At 35.4% G+C, this 9,807-nt stretch overlaps 1 pseudogene; it reads left to right on the top strand.

Moving 5' to 3' along the window:
- The first annotated feature begins 2,452 nt into the window (after window positions 1-2,452).
- Window positions 2,453-3,518, top strand: LOC141831242 (protein FLX-like 3; annotated as a pseudogene).
- The last annotated feature ends 6,289 nt before the right edge of the window (window positions 3,519-9,807 follow it).

Below are 9,807 nucleotides of genomic sequence, written 5' to 3'. Positions count from 1 at the left end.
GATGACATTTAAACAAACCTAACTCAAATCAGACTCAAACCAACATATGCAAGAAAGAAACCAAGCTAAGCTTGAGCAATTGTCATTTGAGTAGCTTGGTTAATTTTACGCTTGGCTCGGGCTTTGTTACCTTACTAAACAATCCTGAACAACACAAGGTTATTTTGGTTTGTCTCTAAATCACTTTGATTTACATCAGGTATCATTTTATTAGCTTCTATGTCCTTGTATTTTTGATTGTAATTATTTAATTATTTCTCTATAAAATTTATTTGATTGTATCATCACCTTTAAAAAATGTTCATGACGTGTAACATATTTATTTCTCATTTTATTGAGTTACACCTAATTGCTTCTAGATATCAGTATTTTTAATTTTATCTTTCCTATACACTCGGGCATCCATCATTGTATTATTTTCTATGCTAGATTAACCTTTTGTATGGGTTATTTACTTGTATTAAGTTTTTGTATGTGTTATTTAGTAACTTCTGAACACTATTTTATATGTTATATACTTCATATATGTGGCAACATGTAAATACTTATATTAAATTTATAAAAGTTCACATCATTTTGCTAGGTGTGTATGCCCATGAAATTAGACCCTTCGTCCACTTACTCATCTTCATAATTACCAAGTCTTTGTTGGTCTCAACTATTTATAGTCGGTTAGATTGATCTTGCCTCTCTATTTAATCCGTTACAAGGCTATACCACTAGTATTATTTTGATATCTTAGGTCACATTTTATTACCTGAATTATGAGAATTGCCTAATTTAAAACATTAGTCATTTAAACTGTTGGTTGATGCAAGGGTTGGGAAGATCTCCTTCATAGTATTGTAGGGTCGACCATATTTTTCTTATTTAATCATCAACGTACCAGTGACATCTAAAACTGAAGTTACCTGTTTGATCCCTATCCATTCACAGTCATCAATTATGTCGTAAACTTGTCTTGATGTTTCTTTTCATTATGATGGCCTTTTGAATCGTCCACATGGCTTAAGTGCCCAGCAAACTCCCATGACAACTTGTGAAGAAAATGTGAACCATATTTTAGTAGCATGATTGCCCCTATGTCCTGATGGCATTACATTTAACTACTTATTTTAGCACTTCAGCCCTTGATAGAATGGCTACTTTGATATATTCAGGTCCGTCAATGCATATGTTGGTCAGCTCAAGGTATCTTTGTAAAGCTAGCCTAGGAATCGGTTTCGTCAAAGAGGATAACTCATTCATTCTGTTGTGTGTTATAATTCTATTATGATTTAAACGGCAACACTTTTTCTTTGAAATTCTTATTGGAATGGATATTTTTAAAACAACCTCATATAGCATGACCAATGCCTTACCTTTAATTATGGATCTAGGCATGGAATGGAGAATTAAAAAGAGCCATCAAGGAGTTTGCAACTGTGATCACATCTATTTTAGAAACTGAACTGCCAATCATCTTGTCTAAGACTGAAAGAACTACAGTGATAAAGTTTGTGATTGAAGATTATTTTTATTACATATCTGAGTAACACTTCTCCCAACTAGCCAATCAATTACATTTCAAATATACCAACAGAGACCTGCCATTTGACTGATATGAATATATAACACTGACTTCTTTTCAGCTCATTTTTAGGTAGCATTCTACTGAATGTTAAAAAACACCAATGGACAAAGACCTATATAATTATAATCCATAAGCTAATGCATACTTAACTATGTGGTATGTGTTGATCCTTTACTATAGTATAAGTTTTTGGGATATGGTGATATGATATTTGGGCATGACTAATCTGTGTTCACATCCAACAATTTCAGATTTTTAAGAAGCGTTGTAGCATATTATAAGTTTCACCATGCATAGTATGCCCACTCATGAAGGTATAGAGAACAATAGATGTTGAGCCCTCCTGACAGCTTAAACATAAAGAAAAGTGATTTTGTGATCCAACTGTAACTATTTCTGAAGTCAATATTGTTCAGGCAAAGTGGCTATTCACTTAAAGATTGAAGTCAACTCTTGAGTTTCAAAGTGAAATTATCTAAGGGTAGTTAAGAAATTGATTAGCCAACCCTACAATACAATAAACAATATTCTCTTAAGTACATTTCCTTTTTCTTTATTTTTTTCAATTACTTTTTTAAAATTGCACCATTCAAGCACACAATATTGTGAGATTAGACCATACGTTTTGTAGCAGTTAATAGCAGTTGACTTCTTCTCTCTGCTCATGTACACAAGGTTAGCAGTTGATACCAATCTGTATATCGAGACCTTAAGAAAGCAACATGGTATGTGATTAAGGTGATCTAATAGATAAACACACTGATTCCTTTTTAATTTTGTTCCATGAAATGCTAATCTGTAAATTGTACGCATAAATGCTATGCGTTTTTAACTTTCAATTTTTACAAGTGCTCACATGAGTGCCATTCTCTATTTCAGGAGACATGGCAGGTAGGAATCGTATTCCCCGCCATCTTGTGAACGAGAGGTCTCATGGTTTCCAAGATGGCCCTCCACTTCGTCGACCTGTGCCTGTACATCCTGCTGAGGAAGAACTAGCTTTGAGGCATGATGAAATACGTAGGCTTCATGCTGACAATCAGCCTACTGATGGACGAAAATATTGCTCTCAGGAGAGATATTACTTTCGCCAAGGATGAACTCCATCAACTTAGTCAGGCTATACCCAAGCTCCGGGCCGATAAAGAACTAGAGGCGAGGGAATTGATCCAGAGGGGGTCTTAAGTTGGAAGCTGATCTTCGCGCTGTTGAGCCCCTCAGGGAAGAGGCTCTGCAACTAAAATCTGAAGCACAGAAGTTGGACAAATTGCGACAAGAGTTATCTGCAAAGGTTCAAACTATGCAACAAGATCTGAAACATTTGCAGGCTGAGAACCAACAAATACCTACATTACGCGCTGACATTGATGGACTTCGACAGGAATTGGTTAGAGCCAGGTCTGCGATTTCCTTATTGTTATTGTCTTTTTCTTTTTCACTATCATTTCCTTACCTTTCCTGGGAATCAAATACAAATACCTAAATGAGTAACATTTAGCTTGCAAGTTACAGTTCTTGTTCATAGCAAATATCTTTTCATGGTTATGTAGGACAGCATATGAATATGAGAAAAAAGCAAATGCCGAGCAAGTAGAACAGAGGCAAGCAATGGAGAAAAACATTGTATCCATGGCTTGGGAGGTTGAGAAGCTGAGAGTAGAGCTGGAGAAGAGAGCAAGAGGACTCAATTAGTCGTTTGCTATTCTCCCATGGCTTGGGAGGTTGAGAAGCTCACACGACTTCTCTGGAGGCTTCGCCGGGCTCGCACGACTCCTCTGGAGGCATGCAACGTGCAGGTTGGTGGTAGCATTAGCGACGACAAAAGAGGGGAAGGGTGGTGACAATGACGACCGTGCCTCAGCAGGTGCTGCAGCGATGACAACCGGAGGGCAGCCGAAGAAGGTTGTGGCGACACACGAAGCGTGTGGATAGCGAGAGAAGACGCAAGTCGAAAGGAAAATGAACTTAGATTTTAATCAAACTTAGACCAATGTTTCCTATCAATTCTTCATCTAAATCTAAATAGGATAACCAAACAAACTTTTTAAAATCATAATCAATTTATCCCATTAAAATATTTAAAAACTCATTTTAAATTCTAAAAAATCTAATAAAATTATAATAAATCATAGATATTCTTTTATATTTATTTTCTTATTTATTATTAATTATTTTCTTATTTTCTTTTGTATTAATTTAAATGAAGTTCAAATCGAATTGTGGTGTATGATAGGAGGTCCCATGGGGCTTAGGCGACGTCTCTGGAGTAGCACAGCGACAGGGATGCATCATGAGAGAGTGGACTAGAGAGGAAATAATAAATTTAGATTTAATTAAATTAATAATTTTAATTAACTCCTATTATTATGATTGAGATCATTTAAATAGATTTAATTAAAATTTAATTAAATTATACTATTATATATATATATATATATTTAAAATTTATATTTTGTATTTTAGTTTAAATATTTAAATTTAAATTTTTATTATTATATTTTATATTTAAAAAATATTGAAACTATATCGGCACATGATATAATTAGAGCTGTTAAATAAACCAACACATAATAGAGCGGGCTAATATATTAAAAATCCATCATATCATATGGTGGGGGTCCTGGACCGATTGATCCATACCCACTAACTTGATGGGTCGAGAAATCTGCAATCCAAAACAGCCCGTGGGTTTAGTGGGCCAAGTCCCTGGCCCAGGGCCGGGCCTGGGAGTGGGTAGGGAAAGTTGCCATGCCCAGCCGCAATGTACCCCGCCGGCAACCATGCAGGCGAAGATGAGCCTCACTAAGCTGATGGGCCTCGCCTGCGATGGTCCGACGGCGCCTCCGCCGTTGCTCATGCTCTCAGCAAGGCTGCCGTTGCTATCTGCACCTGCTTCCTACTTAGCCATGCATGGATCCAAACAAACAAATATGGTAATTAAATTGTCGAAGAGGAAAATTAAGGGAATATACATAGAAGAAGAAACGTACTACGTAGACCGATGAAGCAAGCAAGCGGGCCGGAGTATTTAAATGCATGCATGATCAGATCTAGGGGTGGGAAAAAATACCGAATTTTCGGTATACCGCAGATACCATACCGATATTTACCGTCCATATCAAAAATTTCGGTATACCGAAAATTTCGGTACGGTATAATACCGTATCAAATTTTTCAGTATCGGTATCGGTATGAAATTATTATTTTTTGATATTTCGGTATACCCACATTTTCGGTATAATACCGTACCGAAATTATCAGTATACCAAAATTTTTAATATTTTCGGTGTAATATATCGAAAATTCGGTATATTCGGTATACCGAATTTTCGGTATACCGAAATTTCGGTATACCGAATTTTCGGTATGGTAATGGTATAGTTTTTTTTATGCCGAAATTTTCGATACGGTATACGGTATCATATGCAAAATTTGATATACCGTACTGATCCAGCCCTAATCAGATCAGGTGGTGCCCGCGTTGAGACCACCAACGATCGATATATGTATTTAATTTGTAATAAATAAGGATAATGTAATTATTAATTAATATAAATCAATTTATAAAACTTTTATCATCCTCGTGCGGTTGAAATTCTAGATTAAATTGGATTGTTGAAAGTCTAAATCAGATTAATTTGTGCAAAAGTTTTCATTAAGTCTGAGATCAAGTATAAAATTGTTTTGCAATTTGTTACGTACCTAGAAAATGCAATTAATGGCCAATTAAGTATAGTTATCTAATAATTAATTAAATCATAATTTTGTGATCAATATAAGAAGAAACTAAATTCTTATTGGGATGGGAATAATAAAATCATAATATAAGAATTCTTCTTCTATTTATTTGGAAGGAAAGAAGAGAGAGAGAGAAAAAAAAAGCTCATACTTGATCCCTTCAAAATGTATAGACGACTTTAACAATTGTGAAACTAAGTATTCATACAGAAAGGTAATATCGAGCAGTTAGATCATATGACAATGGGAAAATGGAAAATAAATAGTCAGTCGGACGAACGGATAGATGTAGAGAAGCCTGTGTGATTACTTTTTGTGAATACAAATTCAACTGACAACAGCTAAAGGAAAAGGAATCTTGGGATGAAGTAGCAAATTCTTCGACCATCACTCTTTCAATGTTTTGGGGATGATTTTTCGAATTGGATGATCATTTCTTTTTCTTTTCCACCCTTTCCAGATTTAGAAGATCCAGCGGCAGTCAAGGTGTTTGCAGACTCCTGCTTCTTTGTTCTTCCATGATGCTTTGGAATTAACTCTCCAACCCTCAGCATCAGTTGCTTTCAACTGATGCTTTGGAATTAGATCTTTGAAACCTTCAACTTCTGTGGTTTGTTTCTCTTCAACTTCAGTATTTCGAAAGCTCAGTATTCATAACTTCAGTATTTCGAAAACTCAGTATTCATACGAATTCTACTAACGGTAAATGATCCAATAAAAAAATAGCAACAACCAGTGGCGGAGCGTGACCAAATTTAGGGACTGGGCTGCCAGTCAAACAAAAACAAAATAAAGTCGAATATCAAGTTCAAATACAAAATACGAGTTTTACAAATCGGCTCTTCGAGATTTCATATTTTTAAAACAAGTAATAATGTCATCATAGCTGAATTTCCTTGCAATCTCCTTCTCAACATTCACCAACAAAGCATTCCTCAAAAAATCATCTTCAATCTTGTTCCGTAATCTTGTTTTTACAATCTTCAAAGCCGAAAAGACACGCTCAGCACTTGCAGTAGATACTGGCAATGTAATGAGTAGATGAAGTAATCTATAAATCAAAGTATAAGCAACATGTCTTCCAGTTTTCACCAAACTATGAGACAATTCAGTTATTGTCTCCACTTGCCTCAAATGATCATCATCTGAAATATCAATAAGAAAATGCTCCAACTGATTCTCTAATGCCGCTATCTCTAGAGCAGTGAAATCGTCTGGATAATACTTCTGAACACATTGACTGGGCTATCTCTAGAGCAGATTTCTCAATGGGCTTAGGCTTAGAGAGGTCAGAGACTAGGGCTTCAATTTTTTTTTGAAGATGGACTGGGCTACAGCCCAGTCTAGCCATAACGACGCTCCGTCGTTGGCAACAACCCAGAAAATTGTCAAGTTCTCTACAATAATAAGACTGGATATCAAATCATCTCATTCAGAAAAATGCATCTGTACGCTAATTAGCGACCGATTTCGAAATTCGATCGCTAATTTACGATTATTTTCCATATTCTATCACCAATATTAGCAACCGAATTCTAATTCGGGCGCTAAAATTAACGACCGAATTCTAATTCGGTCGCTAAAATTAGCGATCGAACTCAAATTCGGTCGCTAATTAGCAACTGATTTTTATATTCCGTCGTTAATATTAACGACCAATTTAAATTCGGTCGTTAAATTTAACGACCGAATATAATTCCAGTCATTAATTTTGTCGTTAATATTTTAAAAAAATTATTAACATCCCATGATTATATTTATATACAATCAATATTAAAACTTTCTTATACCATCATACAATCCACGTTTTAAATACATATTATAAATTTATCTAAATGATAAAACAATTAATTTCTTATTAAAAAGAAACTTGTTCATAAGTAATGCTAACAAAATAATCTTTGAAATGAAAAGATTAAATAAAAAATTACAATATTATTTTCTCTAACTACATCTAAATAGACATCACATATAACTACGACCAACTCAATCCAAAATTTAATCGCTAATTTAGCGATCGAAAAAAAAGTTTTAGTCGCTAAATAGCGACCGAACTTAATTCGGTCACTAAATTAGCGATCGAAATATAGTTTGGTCATTATTTAGCAACCGAAAATTAATTTGGTTGCTAAATTAGCAACTGAATTTTGGATCGGTCGCTAAATTGGTGACCGAACTTTAGTTCGATCACTAAAGGTCGTTAAAATTTTATAATTCACTGTCCAATTTTAAAATTAATGATCGATTATAATTCGGTCGCTAAATTAGCGATTGATTTTCAAATTTCGTCGCTAAATTAGCGACCGATTTTCAAGTTCCGTCGCTAATTTAGCGACCGATTTTAATTCGATCGCTAAATTAGCGATCGAATTAAATTCGATCGCTATTTAACGACGGAACTTGAAAATTGAAAATCGTTAATTTGACGATTGAATTATAATCAATCGCTAAATCCATCATTATTTAGGGGTATTTTTGTAGTGTTCCAAAGAATTCCATCTTCCTTTTTCAGTTGGAATCTAATCCTCCCTCTTTGCATGAAGTCCCGAGGATACGCCTTGTCTATCTGCAAATATTGGAAGCATTTACAGGGATAAACAAAATAAGAACAAAATAAAAATAGACAGCCTCAATATAACCAAGTAAAAATGTCACAGTGAGGCTTGACACCTCAATTACACATGGAATCTTGAGATAGTTGCAACAATCACTAATCTCAACACGTGGGGTTTTCACATGCCTTTGCTGTCCTGATTCTTCGTCCCTCAGCAACTGTCTTCTTTGAGTTAATGTATACTGGATATATTATATTCCATTTCTTTACATTTGATGGTTCAATCTGCATTCTTCACAAAATTTGTTTCCTGTTTACAGTTCTACTCACTAAGAAAAATAGAATAAAAAAATCCACTCAGAACTTGTTCTTTTAACAAATCAGATTTATTCAGATCAAATATTCAGTTAGAAAATCTAAATATAGTTTTACAAACAATAGACAGCATAAAAGAGAAGCTACCTTGAATATTATATCATAATATTCTACAAGCAAACTTGCTAATCACACCTTTAGTTATAAAGGAACTTCCTTCAACTGTGAAATACACAATAAAGAATAACAAGTAATTCACTTGAATGTAACAAATTCCACAGAGACATTGGTTAATTTGAATGGTAGAAGTATTAATTATTAAAATTTTTTAAATAAAATATATTATAATAATAATAATAATAATAATAATAATAATAAAGGAATGAACTGAATCTTCTCTTCTTCAACGGCAAGAAAAAAAAAATCGCAGCAGCCCTCTCCCCTTCTCAAGCAGTAGCTCTCTCCATCTTCCTCTTCTCCATCAACGAGCAAGAACGCCTTTCTTCTTCTCCAGCAGATCCAACATACCAGTCCTAGTTGCTGCTCTATTCTGGCCACTAGTCGCCGATAGCCTCTCTGTCTTCCTTCTTTCTCTTCTCCCTTGCTGTCGTTGCATCTCGGCAACAACTGCCGGAGCTAGCCAAGGCCGCCAGCACAGACATGGGCGGAGCTTACATGGGCCCAGTGTGTGCCAGACATCGACGGCCGTTTTCGGCCGGATTCCGACCGAATCGGGACTGGAATCCGACCACCGCCGGACCACCGACGAGTGGCGGTTCCAACGGGTCCGGTCCGACAGTCGGCGGTGGTCGAACGACGATGAACGGGCGGCAGAAAGCGGCGGAGGTCCGAAAAGGAACACTGTGTAATCGCGATTTTTGGACGGCTCGCGTTGATTGTGCGATCGGGCGAACGGCGGGGATCGAGGCGCTCACCGACACTCACGATAATTATATATATATATATATATATATATATATATATATATATATATATATATATTATACTACAAGATAGACAAATTCTAATGCTACATTCAATTGTATCAGTAAAAGTTCACTCTTTCTAAGGCTAACCCAATTCTCAATGTCAAGGAACTATAAGATGTTTGAGGTAGATAGGCATATGTACCTTGGAAACCTCATCTAGCAGATCATGTGGGTTGGACTCTCCTCCAAAGGCCTAGATTAAATTTCCAAAAATAACAGTCATAAGGGGAAGAGCAACAACATTCCCTACGACACTCAACGTTCTAACAAAGTATTTCAAGGATTGAAAGGTTTGACGAACAAAGAAAAGTATGGTGTACCTATTGATTTATAAGATTTTGACATTGACAATAATTCTACCGGCAATAATTCTACCAGTTGCGACTAGGGGTGCAAGCGAATTGAGTATGTTTGTGAGCTTTTTTGATCCGTCTCGAAAAATATTTGATTCATATTTGAAATTATCGAATTCAAGCAGAACTCGAACTTGTTCGATAATTTTTTAAGCCAAATTCTAACCCATAATATTTTGTTCGATTATTCACGAGTCACTCGCGAGCTGAACTCAAATCGAACTGTGATTATTTTTATATAATTTTAATTTAAATATGCTCAAATTAAGGTTTGAATAATTCGAA

This window comes from Curcuma longa, chromosome 6 (genome assembly GCF_044706935.1).
Source record: "Curcuma longa cultivar G26 ecotype Majalengka, Jawa Barat chromosome 6, ITB_CL_G26_1.1, whole genome shotgun sequence".
Taxonomy (NCBI): Eukaryota; Viridiplantae; Streptophyta; class Magnoliopsida; order Zingiberales; family Zingiberaceae; genus Curcuma; species Curcuma longa.
This window is presented reverse-complemented; position numbering and strand designations above follow the sequence as displayed.